Here is a 16,072-nt window from a genome sequence, read left to right on the forward strand (position 1 = left end):
TTTTCCCCTTTGCATTTTTAAGTAAGTCTTGATGTTAGAAAGCTGATATTGGACATGCACACATTGATTGTGTGCTGGATTTAGCATTTTCTTGGTGATTATAGTATAATTTGATGAAAGCCCAGTTACTCCTTGGGGAAACCAGACAATGTTTCCAAAATGTGTATGGACAGATTAATACCTTAGAAGGTTGACTTTGGAAGGTGACACCTAATGGCTTCATTGGGTTCACAGCCTACATTTCTGATTGCTAAAAAAGAGAAGTGAAAAAAAAAAGTATCGATTAGCTAAGGATTTAGTGTTTAAATGGAACAATAGAGAAAACAAAAGTGGTTTCTGCTTTCAGAAAGCATGTCTCCATGGAGAGTCAAGGTAGATCTTCTGAAAAGATGATTCAGGGCACCCTTTTGGGAGCAGAGAGTTTTAAAGGCAGGGAAGTTCCGTTTGGTCTGAGAAGTAGAGGGAAAATGTGACTTGAGTCTGGAAGGATGGGGAGTAAGTGACTCTCAGGTCTTATAGAGGTCAGTGGGGAGAGACTAGGACTATATTTTGTTTTTATTGTTAAAGATTTTGTTTATGCTTAGAGAATGTGCACAAGCAAGAGCAGGGGACAGATCTCAAACAGACTCCTTGCTCAAGTAGGAGCCCCGTGAGGTACTTGATCCCATGAGCCTGAGACCATGACCTGAGCCGAAACCAAGAATTGGATGCTTCCCCAACTGAGCCACCCAGGTGCCCCAAGATGGGCACTATTGATGTCTGTTCCTCTCACACTGCATGACCTCCTCTAATTTTGCTGACAGACTCTTTATAATGCTGCCCCTTTTAGGAACGGAGACCATGAGTGGGAAGTTAGGTGATGGAGACTGAGGGACAAAATGACACAAAAGAACAGGAACTTACAGTTGAGTTACTAGGCCTGCATGTAGCTGTGTAGCATATTAACTGTGTGACATTGGGCAGGTAGTTTAAGCTATGCATCAGTTTGCCCATCAGTGAAATGAGGCTTCTAATAGTATCTGCATTATCAGGTTATAAGGATTAAAGGACAGCATACCTAAAGTTTTGTGCCTGACACCCCATGTAGCTGCTGCTGCTGTTTTTTTTTTTTTTTTGGTCAACATTGATGGCAGGAGGTTCATTTTAGCTTTAAAGAACTATGCTATGTCATGTTCACAGGTCCTAATAGAATCTAACAATTGTATCATATTTAAAAACTCATTCGCAGCATTTTAACTCAGTGGGGAGATTTGTTCTGTATGTTTCATGATTGCTCCAAGCCTTTTTCTAGCTGATATTCTATGAAATGAGTTGCAAAGTGCACGTCATGAGAGACTATAGAACATTGGGAAAGTTCATTGGGGAATTATCAATTGAAGCTGTCATAGGATAGTGTCCACTTCATCGAGCTGACACTGGCATTGATGGAATCCGAGAAGCAAGGGGGAAAATCAATATAACCTTTTTAAAAGATAGATGGTTTTAATATTGATAATAGTGTTCTTTACCTTTTCATTTGAGAGATGCGGCTGTAATAGAATGCCACATAAATACTAATGTGCACTGACTACTTTCTGATAGAGAGTAACCCCTTTGGATATTGAGACAAAAAGTTCAATGATCTGGGTAAAAGTCACTTTAATGCATCACTAACAGGTTGAGAAATATAGTCTTCAAATAAACCATACTGCACAAGAGTGTAGGAAATACTCTTTAATCTATGTTTTAAAAACCTTCTTAACCCACAGGCAAGGAAAGCCTTGGTTGGGTGTGCATATAACTCGTTTTCATTCATCTGTGGCAGTTTCCCATATTTGCTTCAGATATTTGGATTAGTTCAGAGGTGAGTGAGTGTATGTCAATCAGTTCATCAGGCATGTGTCTTGGAGATCTCACCTGTTGCCTTTTCTCCTGTTGGGGACACCAGCTGTCTCAAGACCAAAAAAAAGATCTCAGCTTACTGAAATCCAAATGTTGATGTGAGGAGAGAACCATGGCTGGCCTTGTAGACTTGCAGGCATGCTCAGTTTGAGGGCCTGTCAGCCCTTGGTAGATAGTTTAGAGATTGGTTCTATGGGCTTCTTTCTTTGCTGGAGTTCAGAGGCTTTGTTGGCAATTTGTTGACTGTGATTTTGTAAAGGTGATAAGAAAAGTAGATCATTCCATTTATGAAATGATTGGGGAAATCCAGATGGGATTCACAGACAGATAAAATGTACTCCATCCTCAGAAGCATGTTACACCCAAAGATAAACTCAAAATGGATGAAAGATCTAAATGTGAGACAAGAATCAATTAAAATCCTAGAGGAGAACACAGGCAACACCCTCTTTGAACTTGGCTGTTATTTCTGATGTACTGCTCTATAGCTGGCACATGAAGCTGCTCACACACCTTATGACAGAGCAAGAAATATATTACCCAACATTATTTATTTAATAATGAAACATTTATTGAAAAGCTTAACGATTGTGAAACTTTTTAGGTTGGTGGGATATACTGGCCTCTGTTCAGGTATGGGAGTTCTGATAAATATTCAGTCATGATAGTGGTAGGGAGAATTTGCCCTCTGAATGAGTTCATTCATTCATTTCATTAAAACTTAGCTGCTGTGTGCCAGGTACTGTCCTAGGTGCTAACAATGCAGGGGTGAACTAGGCAAACACACTCTCATCTCTTCAGAGGAGTTAATTATTGTGGGGGAGAGGGTGGATGGGGGAGACCAAATAAACCAACTGGTGAGACAATTTTGATCATGAAGGCCATGATGAAGGTCAGGTGTGGAGAGAGATAATGGTGCGCAAGTGCAGTTTCATACCAAAGGGTCAAGGTCAGGGTGAAAGTGAGGGTTAGGATTAGAGTTAAGGTAAGACATTCAGGGCACATAGGTGGCTTAGTCAGTTAAGTGTCCGACTTTTGATTTTGGCTCAGATCATGAGCTCAGGGTTGTGAAATCAAGGTCCCAGCTGGCCTTGGGGCCTGCTTAAGTCACTCTTTCCCCCTCCTTCTATCCCTTCCTAGCCCTGCACTCACACACACTCTTTCTTTCTCTAAAAAAATTAAAAGTAAAAATAAGGTAAGGCTTCCAAAGGAGGTGATGCTTGATCTAGACCTAAGAGAGCTACGTGTTTGATCTGTAGGGAGAACAGATTATATCACTAACAGGACTGAACCAACAAAACAAAATCCCTAGACTTTTCACCCAAATGTTTGCTGCACCCATTTTTCCCCTGGAAAAGGGGGCTGCTCCTTTCTCCTTACTGCAATTGTTACTGTCAGACCTGGTAGGACTGAACATCACGGAAAGGATGGCCTCACCGGGTGAGGTCCTCACTGTGGGTTCAGTGAGCCTTCTTTCCTTTTTTTTTTTTTTCTTTTTTGAGCCTTCTTTCTTGTACGCAAACCCAAGTCAACAAAAACTTTGCATCCGGCAAGAGCTCCTTCTGTTTTCAATTGCTGATTACACTGGCAGGTTCCAGTGAGCCCAGAGCTGTGGCCAGGCTTGCTTTAACTTTCCTTTCTTGGCTAAAGCATATGTGATTTTACAGGACACTTGTAGCTTTCTGTACATGACACACTGTCTTATTCTCACTTGTGTCAAGACACCTGCTAGAAATAAGCGCTTCCTCTTCATTCAGCTTTTCTCTTTTCAACTGTGGATTATTTTTAGCCTTTTTCTGTCAATTAGGAAGCTTGAATTGTATTGAGTATTTATAGAAAATGAATCAGAGCAGCCAGTGAGGCTTTGCGAAGTGGAAACTCATTTAGCATTGTAGACCCTGCTGCCATAGTGACTTGAGTTGCTTCTCTGTATTTGTTGACTAAGTACAGGACAATATTATTTGGTCCTGCAGAGTAGAAAATAATCATAATACACAATTACAACTTTATAGGAAAACAGAAATTTACCAAACAACGTATTAAACCTGTATGCTATTCAAACACTTGTGTAGATAGATATTTATACAGGTTGTTTTCCCTCTGGAAGTTTCTGTTCTGTATGGAGACAGTAAACATGAAAACCTTTAATTGCCAATAAATAAGAATTATAACAACCGACTAACAGATCAGATTAAATAAGTGTTGTAATTCTCGGACACATTTGCATCAGGTGAATGAAGTGACTACATTCATTTTAAGAATTTATTTCTAGGGACACCTGGGTGGCTCAGTGGTTGAGCATCTACCTTTGGCTCAAGGTGTGATCCTGGAGTCCTGGGATCGAGTCTGACATCGGGCTCCCTGCATGGAGCCTGCTCCCTCTGCTTATGTCTCTGCCGCTCTCTCTCTCTCTCTGTGTCTCTCATGAATAAATAAATAAAATATTTGAAAAAAAGGGAATTTATTTCTAGAATATTAATTCTAAACCTGTATACTTGGACTCCTGTATCTTGGCTGTTGGACTAGAACTAATTAGCTATATCATGTTTAAGTTGTCAAGGTCTTTCAGGTTGATTGTTTTAAGGAAAATTGTAGAATACTCTTAGTCCTTAGGCAGGATCTATGTTTCTGATATTAGTGGCTACACAGAGATGGTAATTCACTGGCCTAGAGCCACCGCTCCCTTTCCTGAAGCTCGGGGCAGATTCTCATGCTGATGACATCATGTTTCCCATTGAGCCTCAGAATCATTTGCCATAATCACTCTTTAGGCCATTGATCTGAGCTGGCCATCAGAAATGTGGTTGTCATCCAAGATGAGTTTGGATTGAACTTTTCCTTTCTGTTCGAGGAATGCACACACACATATATACAAAATACCAATGCATAGATCACTTTTATTTTCCTGTGTATTCATTATACAAAATGACATTGTCAATACTAAAGGGGATACAATTTTTAAAATTAAAAAAAAACAAATATCTTCTGCTTTGTAAAAACTAGGCATTAACATTTTTCCATGTTTCTACCAGAGCAGCTCATGCTTTTACATCATTATATAGTGCTGTAAATATAGCCTAGGTATAATTTTTTAGTTTGTATGTCTTCCATTTAAAATTCTGAATCATTTTCCAGGTGGCTACATAGCATCAGAGAAATAAATTTTAATGGCTGCATTATTGAAGATTAGTGGTTCATTCTGTCTACATGTGTGTATATTTCTACAAAATTTTCTTTTTTTTTTTTTTAAACTTTTTTTAATTTTTTATTTATTTCTGATAGTCACAGAGAGAGAGAGAGAGAGGCAGAGACATAGGCAGAGGGAGAAGCAGGCTCCATGCACCGGGAGCCCGACGTGGGATTCGATCCTGGGTCTCCAGGATCGCGCCCTGGGCCAAAGGCAGGCGCCAAACCGCTGCGCCACCCAGAGATCCCTCTACAAAATTTTCTAAGCTTGTATGTTGACATTTTATGTTAACCTCTAGTTGTCATCCTCTGCAACTGTGCAAAAACTGTCTATTCTTCACCTGTGATCATGGAATAATTTAAAATTTCACATGGTGAGTATGTATTGGGAGTTAGCATAGAAGCCTGTGAACCGGGGATCCCTGGGTGGCTCAGCGATTTAGCACCTGCCTTTGGCCCAGGGTGTGATCCTGGAGTCCCGGGATCGAGTCCCACATAGGGCTCCCGGCATGGAGCCTGCTTCTCCCTCCTCCTGTGTCTCTGCCTCTCCCTATCTCTCTATGTCTATCATTAATAAATAGATAGATAAATCTTTTTTTTTTTTAAGAAGCCTGTGAACCATATATTTTAGTATGGATTTTCTTTAATATACCCCATATCTAAAAACACATTAAGGTGACAACCTTAAATCACTGGGCTCTCCAAAGAACTAACACCATGGAATAAGCCTGAAAACAAATTTATCTAGTGAATTTTTCTTTACAATGAGGGACTGACAGTTGTATGTTTTTCCTTATATTAGCTCAGTGAGGATCTTTGTAACCCAGATGTCTTAGTTGGCATTAACTCTATAAGGTGAACTCACTCAGCAAACAGTCATAAAGTTAAGAGAAAAGTGGCTCAAAATAATACATTTTGATTTTTAAGCCTATTTATAGAATCCAACGTGACGGGACCAAGGTAGCACAATTGACAGCTCAACAACTTTGGTACAAAAATTATCCATTCTGGGAAAAAAGCTGTCTCTGTTGGGTTAATAAATGTGAATTGATGTCGAGTATTTATAGAGTGAGAGGCAGGGTTGCTTGCATCCTTGGCTATTGTAAATCATGCTGCTATGAATATGGGTGTACAAATAGCTCTTCAATTCCCAGCTTTCACTTTTTGAGTATATATACAGAAGTAGAATTGATGAAACATATGGTTATCCTATGTTTAATTTTTTTGAGGAGCCATTATCCTATTTATTCTCTAGAGGCTGCGCCATTTTATATTCCCACTAACAGCACATAAGGATTCCAGTTTCTCTAGATCCCACCAACACTTTCTATATTCTGATTTTCTTAAGATTGTATTTATTTATTTATTTATTTATTTATTTGAGAAAATGAGTTGGGGGGGAGGGGCAAAGAGAATCTCAAGGAGACTCCTCACTGAGTGTGGAGCCTGACACTGGGCTGGGTCTTACAACCCCAAGAACATGACCTGAGTCAAAATCGAGAGTTGGGCACTTAACCAACTGAGCCACCCAGGCACCCTCTGTTTTTCTTAATAGTAGCCACCTCAGTGGATATGAGGTGGTATTTTATTGTGGTTTTGATTTGCATTTTCCTAATGATTAATGGTATTGAATATAACTTCTTTTTAAAAAGTTTACTGCTGGTGCAAGACACAACCTTTTGCATTGTCATTGAAAGAAAATTACCTGGTGAGTTAAAAGACTGGGGATTTAGCCATATCTCTATCTTAATTAGCCATCTGACCTTCAGTTCTATTTAATAAATGTTAATTAGACCTCTGCCATCCAAATAAGACATGAAAACTGTAACTTAGAGGGAAAACTCAATTGTGAGATTTTTGATGGGGCATCTATGATGAAAATCTGAATTTTATATATTTACAATGTCTACTTAGTTTGCTTTTACATATCTTTATTTATTTTTAAAATTTAGCCTATATTAATGAAATGACACTATTCATTCATTGTATCTTCACTGGCATATGCTTATGGAGTATCTGTTTCTTCTTCACAGCAGAGCCTCCTGAAAGGCTGTTGCTTGTCATATCTTTGTTTCCTGCCTTCCCAACTTGCTGCCTTCCAGATCCTGTCTCCAAGGTTTCTTCAGCTCTCCCAGTCACCAAAAACATTGTATTCACCTCTGCCTTCCTCAGCCCACTTCTTTGAGGTATTTGTGTTGGTTGCTTACTCCTTCATTGAAACTTCTTCTGCTCTAAGCTTCCTTGGTCCTGATTCCTTTTCCTCCCTGATCGTCTTGTGTCCCTCTGGCTAGTCCTTAGTTTTCATGAAGAGTTCCTTTTTTCTGTGCTTCCACCCAAGTGTGTGATCCCTATAGTTCTGTCCTTAATCCTGTTGTCTTTTCACTTTACACACTTGCTTGGGAAGGGGAGGGTTGGTCCTGTCTTCCTCATTTCTATCCCAGATCTTATTCCTAAACTCTAAACCTGAATATCTGGTTTGGCTGTAGTCTGTCTCAATTTTGGTAATTTATCAGTGTTTGAGCTGAACACATGTTCAACATGGAACTCATCTTGCCTTCTATAAATAAGTTTTGCTCTTATGTTCCTGTGTTAATTGGTAGTTCTATTGGATTCCTTGCTGCCCAAGAAACCCTAGATATTTGCTTTTGCCTCACTGCTACTCTCCCAACACATACAATAATAGATTACATAATTCAGTTTCTCCATCAACCCCTTAATCTTCATCCTAATTGCTATTTCCTTGGTCCAGATTCTTACCATGATAGGTTGATGAGTCTCCTGTTTGTTCCATTAACATCTCATTCTTAACACCTCATAGATCATACCACTTTGTGTTGGAATTTCTTTATCTTCCTCTCTTACTGAATTTTGAGTGCCTTAGGAGAATGAATAGTGTGTATTTTATTCCTTGAGCTAATGCCTAGGAGGGAAAAACACATACCTTCATTTCCATTGCACTCCATTTTTTTTAATTCATAAAAGAATATGAGAAGTCTGATAGTCCCTTGTCTTTTCATGTTATATATTTAATTCTATTGTAATATTCATGCAGTTATAACCACTAAAGTCCAAAGATGGAAAAAGAAGGTTTTCTTACCAGCTTAAAAAAAAATCTGGTGATATTCTAATTCAGTGGTGGACTGAAATGAACATCTGCTTTTAACGTGGCTTTTTATGCTCTGGAGCACACTGTTTACTTTCACCTTCAGTGGTTCAGATTTTAAACTATATAAATCAAGATTGCACGTGCATGGACAAGGAGGTTGGAGCCATAGTAGGTGACATGATAGAAAACTTTGAATACCTTGATGATGGAGTAGTTTTCTTCATAGGGTTTGGATTTCTTGTAATTCTTTTCTAAATTGCTTCTATTTATTATTGCTACTTATTTCATGGATATTTAAATCTCATCCCTTTTTAATTAGCCTTTGCAATTTTCTGTACTGTTTCCCACTGTAATGCACCAATAATTACAGTGTTCATGCTGTCTCTTTGGATTTTTAAAATTCTTCATATAGAATTATGACTGATTTACCCAGAAGAGAGATTTTATGATCCCAGGTAGGGGTGGCAGTATAGTCTGTAGGTATAAGTGTAGGTTTTGTGGTTAGAGAAAAACTGGTTCAAATATTCACACTGCCACATATTAGCAGACAAGCTGCTTAATATTTATAATCCTTGATTTCTTCTCATGCTTATTTTATTTATTTTATTTTATTTTATTTTATTTTATTTTAAGAAGGGGGACAGAGGGATGGATGGGCAGAGGGTGAAGGAGAGAGAGAGACTCTTAAGCAGGCTCCACACACTTGATCTCCAAACCCTGAGATCATGACCTGAGCCGAAATCAGGAGTCCAGTGCTTACCAACTGAACCACCCAGGTGCCCCTCTTCTCATATTTAATAAATTTTACCCACCTATGTTATGGTTTGAGGATTCAGAAAATTCATAGACAAAAAGAGTTCAATGCAGTGCTTACCCATAGCCTCTACACAACAAAGGGACACAAGTTCTCACCCATAAACAAATTACACATGTGATTTGGAAATTTAACAAATACGTCCAATGTGTCATTTCTTGAAGTAATTATTTTATATGTGGGTGAAATTGAGGTTAACACCACTGAGCTACACAAATGTTAAGAAAACACAGATTTTATATTCTGATAAATACTAAGTTACAGACATATTTGTTGAATGAATGAATTTCAGCTATCATACTTGCCTCTATGAGAGTAAGCATTAATTTGCCCTTGATTACAACCTTAAATGATTGATTATTCTTTATTTAGAAGTGAATGACTTTGCCAGAGAGAATTTCCAACTCTGTTGCATTGCTTGTAACTTCAATAATGTCACTGTAGAATTTCTCTAAAGCTTGCAGTTTTCAGATGGGTTTAATCTGACATTTTTATAAAAAAGTGTGTTATGCTTGGAAATGGTCAACGAATGTGGTACCAGGCTTGGCGAAAGTGGGATTTATTGGACATACAGCTTTTTAGAAGGTTCCAGTTGGGACATCAGACACATTGCTCCTTTTTTTCCCCTAAAGACAACATTCGGTAGATTATATTGATCAATACTTTCTTTTTTTTTTTTTATAGATAGAGCTTATATTATTATTTTTTTTAAATTTTTTTAAATTTATTTATGATAGTCACACACACACACACACAGAGAGGCAGAGACACAGGCAGAGGGAGAAGCAGGCTCCATGCACTGGGAGCCCGACGTGGGACTCGATCCAGGGTCTCCAGGATCGCGCCCTGGGCCAAAGGCAGGCCCTAAACTGCTGCGCCACCCAGGGATCCCTGATCAATACTTTCAAAAAATAGTTCCTAACATTTTGGTCTTACAGCTACACTCTCATTTCTTGGTGAGATCAATCTAGTCAGGACTGTTAACAGAAATAAATCAAATATATCTTTAGGGGAGATAGCTAAGTTTCAGGTTTGGTCAGGCAGGTACTTTGAAGGCCAGAGAGTGAAAAAGCGGGATCTCTTTAGAATTGTTACTATTTTTAGTAGAGTTGTCTCTACAACTGAGATCTTTGGTATTAGCATCCATTTAGATACAGAGGGCTAGAGAGTTAATTTTTTTTAGCAGTTTTGTGTTTGCCAAAGCACACCATCTGAGGCAATAAATATTTTAATGATATTTATTTTATTTGTACCTGTTTTTGCCAAATAGTGGTAAATCACATTCAGATAAAGGCCTCCAAGAACGGGGAGTGCTCCCCATGTGGAATCCTGGGGTATCTTGGTAGGAAGGAGTAGGGAAGGGCTCTGGGCTTATGCAGGATAGGTTTTTTTTTTTTTTTTAAGATTTTATTCATTTGAGAGAGGAGAGAGAGCCCAAGCAGAGAGGAGGGTCAGAGGGAGAGGGAGAAGCAGATTCCCACTGAGCAGGAAACTCTATGTGAGGCTCAATCCCAGGCCCCTGAGATCATGACCTGAACTGAAGGCAGATGCTTAACCATCTGAGCCACCCAGGCACCCCTTGCAGGATAGTTTTAAGTAAGGACCAGGCAAAGTCAGGACCAGCTCTGTACTGGGTGCTGTCTTGGAGCACCTGTTGGGTATCCCAGTAATCTTTGTTCAGGAGGCAGGGAGAATGCAGTGCAATTGGGGGAAACATCTGGAAGAAATCATCACTCCAAAGTAGTTGTTTGGAAGCCATAGCATGGCTTTCTTGAGGGAAATGTTTTCTGTTGGCCTGCAGCTGGACTTCACTCTGTGTTAATGGTCATAGTATTTTTGGCTAGCATGACTTTTATTTTCTCAGATGTCTCGAGAAGACCTTTTTTTTCTTCCTCTGAGCTGCACTGCCCTGTTGGGAACAGTTCCTGACATATGGCAGGAATAAAATACACATCTCCCTCCCCTATCATCCCATGCTGGGGAATGAATAGCAGATTTTATTGATGACATACTTGATTGTCCTTAAGCTGCTCTTCTACACAGTGTGGGACTCCTTTCAGACAGAAGTGGAAATCCCAGTAAATACTTGAAAAAATTTGCATGGTGTTGTTTAGGTTGCAAGGTGAGTATTATAATGTTGCTGGTGAGTATCAGGAGGGCTGCCTGGCTCAGGGATGAGTGTCTTTTCTGTGAGTGTGATTCTCTGTGAAGCAGAGGACCATTTGGAAGGAAGTGTAACCTTCCTGTTTTCTTATTTCCCGAATGGAGTGTAATGTAAGATGTAGTGTGTATAGGGTTTGGCATTTCCAGCAGTGCTGTGGATCCACTGTTATTGAAATCTGAATAGCCAGAAAGCTAAAAGGGAAAAAGCAAGTAGCAAATGAAATACCCTTTCTTTGATCCTTTGCTTCCAGCTGGTCTCCTTCAACTCTTGCTCTGTATAGGACAGGTTCTCTATAGCAGCCATTGTGATCCTTTAGAAACATACAACAGATCCGATCCATCCTGAGATTAACCTTCACCTCTCCATCCTCTCTGCTGTCATGGCTTCCCGCTCACTTAAAATCGAAAGTCTTGGGCACCTGGGTGGCTCCGTCGGTTCTCCGTCACCTCTTGATTTTGACTCGGGTCAGGATTTCAGAGTTGTGTGACTGAGCCCCACATCTGCAGGCTCTGTGCTCAGGGAGGAGTCTGCTTCTCTCCTCTCTCTCAAAAAATTCTAAAGTCTTTGCTGGCCCCAGGTCCCTCTCTGATGTCATCTCTTCCTACTGCCTGCTAGATCATGTAGGTCTGGCTATATTAACCTTTTTGCTACTCCTAGGATCCAGGGAGCATGCTTCTGGCTGTGGGGCTTTGCATGGACTTTTTCTTCTGTCTGGAATCCTCTTCCCCAAATACCCTGCTTTTTCCTTTTTGTCATTGAGGTGTCTGCTCATGTGTTACCACTTCCTCTGTGAAATGACTCCATCTGCCCCTCCACACATATATGTCCCAACAGGAACACAAGCTTCAAGGGAACAGGTTCCCTGTCTGATCTGACCACTGAATTGATGAGTAAATAAGAGGTCAAGTCTGACTTGGAAGGCTGATCCTGGGAGTTAATTCAAAAGAGGAACAAGCTTTCAGACTTTGGGATAGATCCAACCAAATTCAACCTTATCTCCCATATATTTTGCATTGGCAGTCATGGTGTATGTTTACTACAGTGACCTGGGAGCATTATAAAGAAAAATCGTTTTGTTTTTGGGAACATCGCCACTGAAAGGATAGTGATGTTTTTTTCTGCATATGGACCTTCTTTGTGCTCCAGTATGAGTGTTTCTAGTTTCTGTGTGTGTTATTCACGAAATCACAGCTAAAGCAAGGCTTCAGTTCACCAGATTTCTCTAACCCTACTTTATGATAAATGGATTTATTTTAATGTTGTGAGTTTTACATTTTGCTCTAACTGTGAGTGACTTCTCTCTCAGAGGAGATGCAAATCTTTTTTCCTACCTCTGCCCCATCACTTGGGTCTACAGAAAGGCACCTGTGTCTACTTTTGAGCATGCAAATGATATGAATGGTTTGGAGGAAGCAAAAGGAAACAGTGCATAATATAGTTTGTAAATGTTAGAGTAAACTTGAGACGGATGAGATCATTTGTTGAAATTAATGCTTAATGAATTTCCCTAGAGAAACTCCCTTTAACAGAGATGACAGCCATATATACGAAAACACTATTTGTATCATTTGTATCACACTTACTTTTTTTTTTAAACAAGCATCTTGTGTATTTAACCTTGTCTGGTTTGTTTTATGTTTGTTACCTGATCTTTTTTTTCTGAAAGAAGAGACACAGTTCCAAAAATAGTCATCGCCTGAAGGGGAAAAGCAAATTCTTTTCTTAGTATTGTAGGTTTTTCTTTTCTTTTTTTTTTTTTTTTCAGCAGATTAAAGGATTTAATTGTTCAGGTGCTCTAGAAATGTTCTGTGTTCTTTTGATCAGAGCCTATGGGCAGATACTTTTTGAGCAAGACACCCAATAGGACTTTGCATATTACTTATAAATTATGTACATGTACTGTGTACTGATATTACATGTATTATTAAACACTCACCAAAATAGAAATTAAACGGACACGTTAGATCAATCTGAATGGATGTCCCCCTATCTCCTTTGCATGCCCCAGGGCTGTCCTGGACACTCCCTAGGGCATGCTTAGTCCACCCTGGCAGGCACCCCTTCTCCCCCCATCCCCCCATAGCCTAGAGAACTTCTTGTGGGCTTTCTGTATCTCCCTAAAAATGCAGCATCAAAAGATGTCCAAAATCTTCAATAGGGAGGCTGGGAGGAGAATAATTTGCTGAAAGTTTTGAAATAAGCTCATTGAACTCAATTCTCCATCATCAGAGACAAGGCAGTGTGGTGGGGAGGGGTGTCAGGAAGCCGAAACTGATATTGTATGAACACTTAGAAGCTGTTTTGTCTATCCCATTGAGTGCCAGTCATGAGATGTTCTGTATGGGGTATGACTCAAACACTATTTAGGTGGTTATGTAACATACAATGCCCCCTTTCTAAAATCTTCCATTCTGAATTCCAACAAAGAAACCTGGCCTAAGATTTTCACAAAAGAGATAGTATAATTGTGCTGCTGTTATTTCTGCTTTGAAGCCTGGATGGCTCTGTCATTTAAGTTCTTGCTGGAAGATAATTTTGTAAAAGGTGCTGCTTTGGAGGTTCATGATTGCTCAGTAAAGGCTCCCTCAAGTATCTCCTATAGAAGAGTGTGTCTGCCCTGATTTCATCACTTGTACCAGTATTGCCATTTATACTTTGTGATAAGGCTGAACAATAGATGATTCCAGTCTAACTCTAATGCAGCATAGTGCCCTCTTCACTGCTACATAATTGTTCTTTCCAGGTTCCCCGCATTTGGTGAGGAGTCTTGTAACCTCTCTGTTCTTTATCTTTCTAAACCCCACTCTTCCTCTTTGGCTAGTCACCAGCTAGGTCATTTGTTTTAACACAAGAATATATGAAAAGATTCTACCTCCACCTCTAACCCTGTGAGTTCTGTGAGTGCAACTTCCATACTGATCATCCCTGTTTATTCTATTCATGGAACCTTGATGTATCCCTCCTGGGGATCCTGGCCCCTGTGCATCTCAGTGGAGAGAATACTTCTGTGCAAAAATCCTCTCCAACTCTGAATCCAATGGGACTTCCTCCAGTATGGTGTATTCAGTTCCAGAGTGTTCCACTGCCTCTTTGCCATTTCTTCCTCAGGCCATGGTCCACCCCCTGAGACTAGGCCCGCTCAGCATCCCTGCTGTTCAGCTGTGGTCCTATCTCTTGATCATAGGGCATATCAGTCACAGACAAGCTGGCATGCATTCCAGAGTGATGGGTCCAAGCCTCTTTTTCCTCCCGGCCTCCCACCTCTCATCACAGATGGAATGGCAAGACCTATGGGTTATGGCCAGATAGTCAGTGGGGTTTCAAATGCTGCATTAGGGACTCTCAACTTTTGTCCTGCAAACAGTACAGGAACCATTAAAGGGGAGTGCATCTCTGCTTTGGCAGCGCCATCGCTCTGGTGGAGTGGAAGAGAGATTGCACAGGAGAAAAGGTTGAAAGAAGGTCAGAGGCACCAACGAGTAAGCTCTCAGCATCCCCTCAGTACCCTGTATCTCATTCCAATTTCAAAATGATTTAATTGGCTACTTTACCACTTGAGTAGTGAAACAGCCTGGCAGACTGGAAAGCACACAGCCCCTGAGCTAGGCAGCTGTGCATTTTATTGACAGTTCTACCAAAAACAAGCTGATGACCTGGGCAAATTAATTTTAGTTCCTTAATCTATAAAGTGGAGATTTAAAAAAAATTATTTCATCATCCCTGAAGGATTTGATGAGTATCGTATAAATTAAATTTGTGAACTGTAACTCAGTATGAGGAACATAGTACATGTGCAGTGAATGTGGCTATTTATTTACCCCCATCCCACCACTGTGAGATATCTGTGCTGAGGTCTGACTCCGTGACATCCTGGCATATGAAGAGGATTCTTCTGGTACTTGAAACAGTGTCTCTGTTAATGGATGTAGATAATGTTGGTTAGGTCAAGTTAATAAAAGAAATAGTTTTTCTAACTGTGTATAAGGCAATCAAATAAAATCTCTGCTTGACTGGTATTTCCCTTCTGGAATGAATTCCTGCCATAGTTTAAAACTAGTGATAAGATTGTTTCCCATTATATGCAACTTTGGATGGGACATCCTATTTAAACCAGTGTGGTCAGTGTGAGGTCGCATTTATTAGAAATGATATTTATTTCTTGTCTTCTGAAATTCAAAACATTATAATGATGTTATGTTATGCACATTTCATGTATATACCAATTAATCTAACTAGGCAACTATTTAATTATTTTTTGGAAACCTTTAAGTCAGTGTTTTATTTCCTTCTCCTCTAATTATTGTCATTATAAATTTTATTCCAGAAATATAATCTATATTATTCAGAGTAATATTGCTTATTTTAAAAGTTAAAAAATGGGATGCCAGATGGCTCAGTGGTTGGGCCTCTTCCTTTGGCTCAGGGCATGATCCTGGAGTCCCAGGATCAAGTCTCACATTGGACTCCCTGCATGGAGCCTGCTTCTCCCTGTGCCTGTGTCTCTGTGTCTCTCATGAATACATAAATAAATAAAATTTTTTAAAAAATAAAGTTAAAAAATAAATTATACTTAAAAGACTTTTAATTTCAGTCACATAATTATAGTGTTATTAAGAACCAAAAGTGAAACTTTGTAATATTTTTATTGTACAGTCATCATTAAATACATTATTCCATGGTACCCTTTAATATGTATATTTGCTAGCTGAGCTTCATTTGAATTGTTGGAAAATTGCAGTTTTAATGAGTGTGTCTTGTGTGTGTGTGTGTGTGTGTGCATGCATATGAGCGTGTGTTTCCTGATCTGTCTTTCAGCAACTTGTAACATGGACTATTCTTTTGGGGGATCACTGAGAAATTGCTGGAAGCATATTGGCATGGCATCACTTATTAAGGCCAGTGGTCTCTAAAATCACTCTTA

General features: G+C 39.5%; 1 protein-coding gene across 5 annotated transcripts in view; it reads left to right on the plus strand.

Annotated features, from left to right (window-relative positions):
- MCTP2 (multiple C2 and transmembrane domain containing 2) overlaps positions 1-16,072 on the plus strand; it is a 241,253-nt gene that overhangs the window by 11,653 nt on the left and 213,528 nt on the right. The gene's annotated exons all lie outside the window — the stretch shown is intronic.

This window comes from Nyctereutes procyonoides, unplaced genomic scaffold (genome assembly GCF_905146905.1).
Source record: "Nyctereutes procyonoides isolate TBG_1078 unplaced genomic scaffold, NYPRO_anot_genome, whole genome shotgun sequence".
NCBI lineage: Eukaryota > Metazoa > Chordata > Mammalia > Carnivora > Canidae > Nyctereutes > Nyctereutes procyonoides.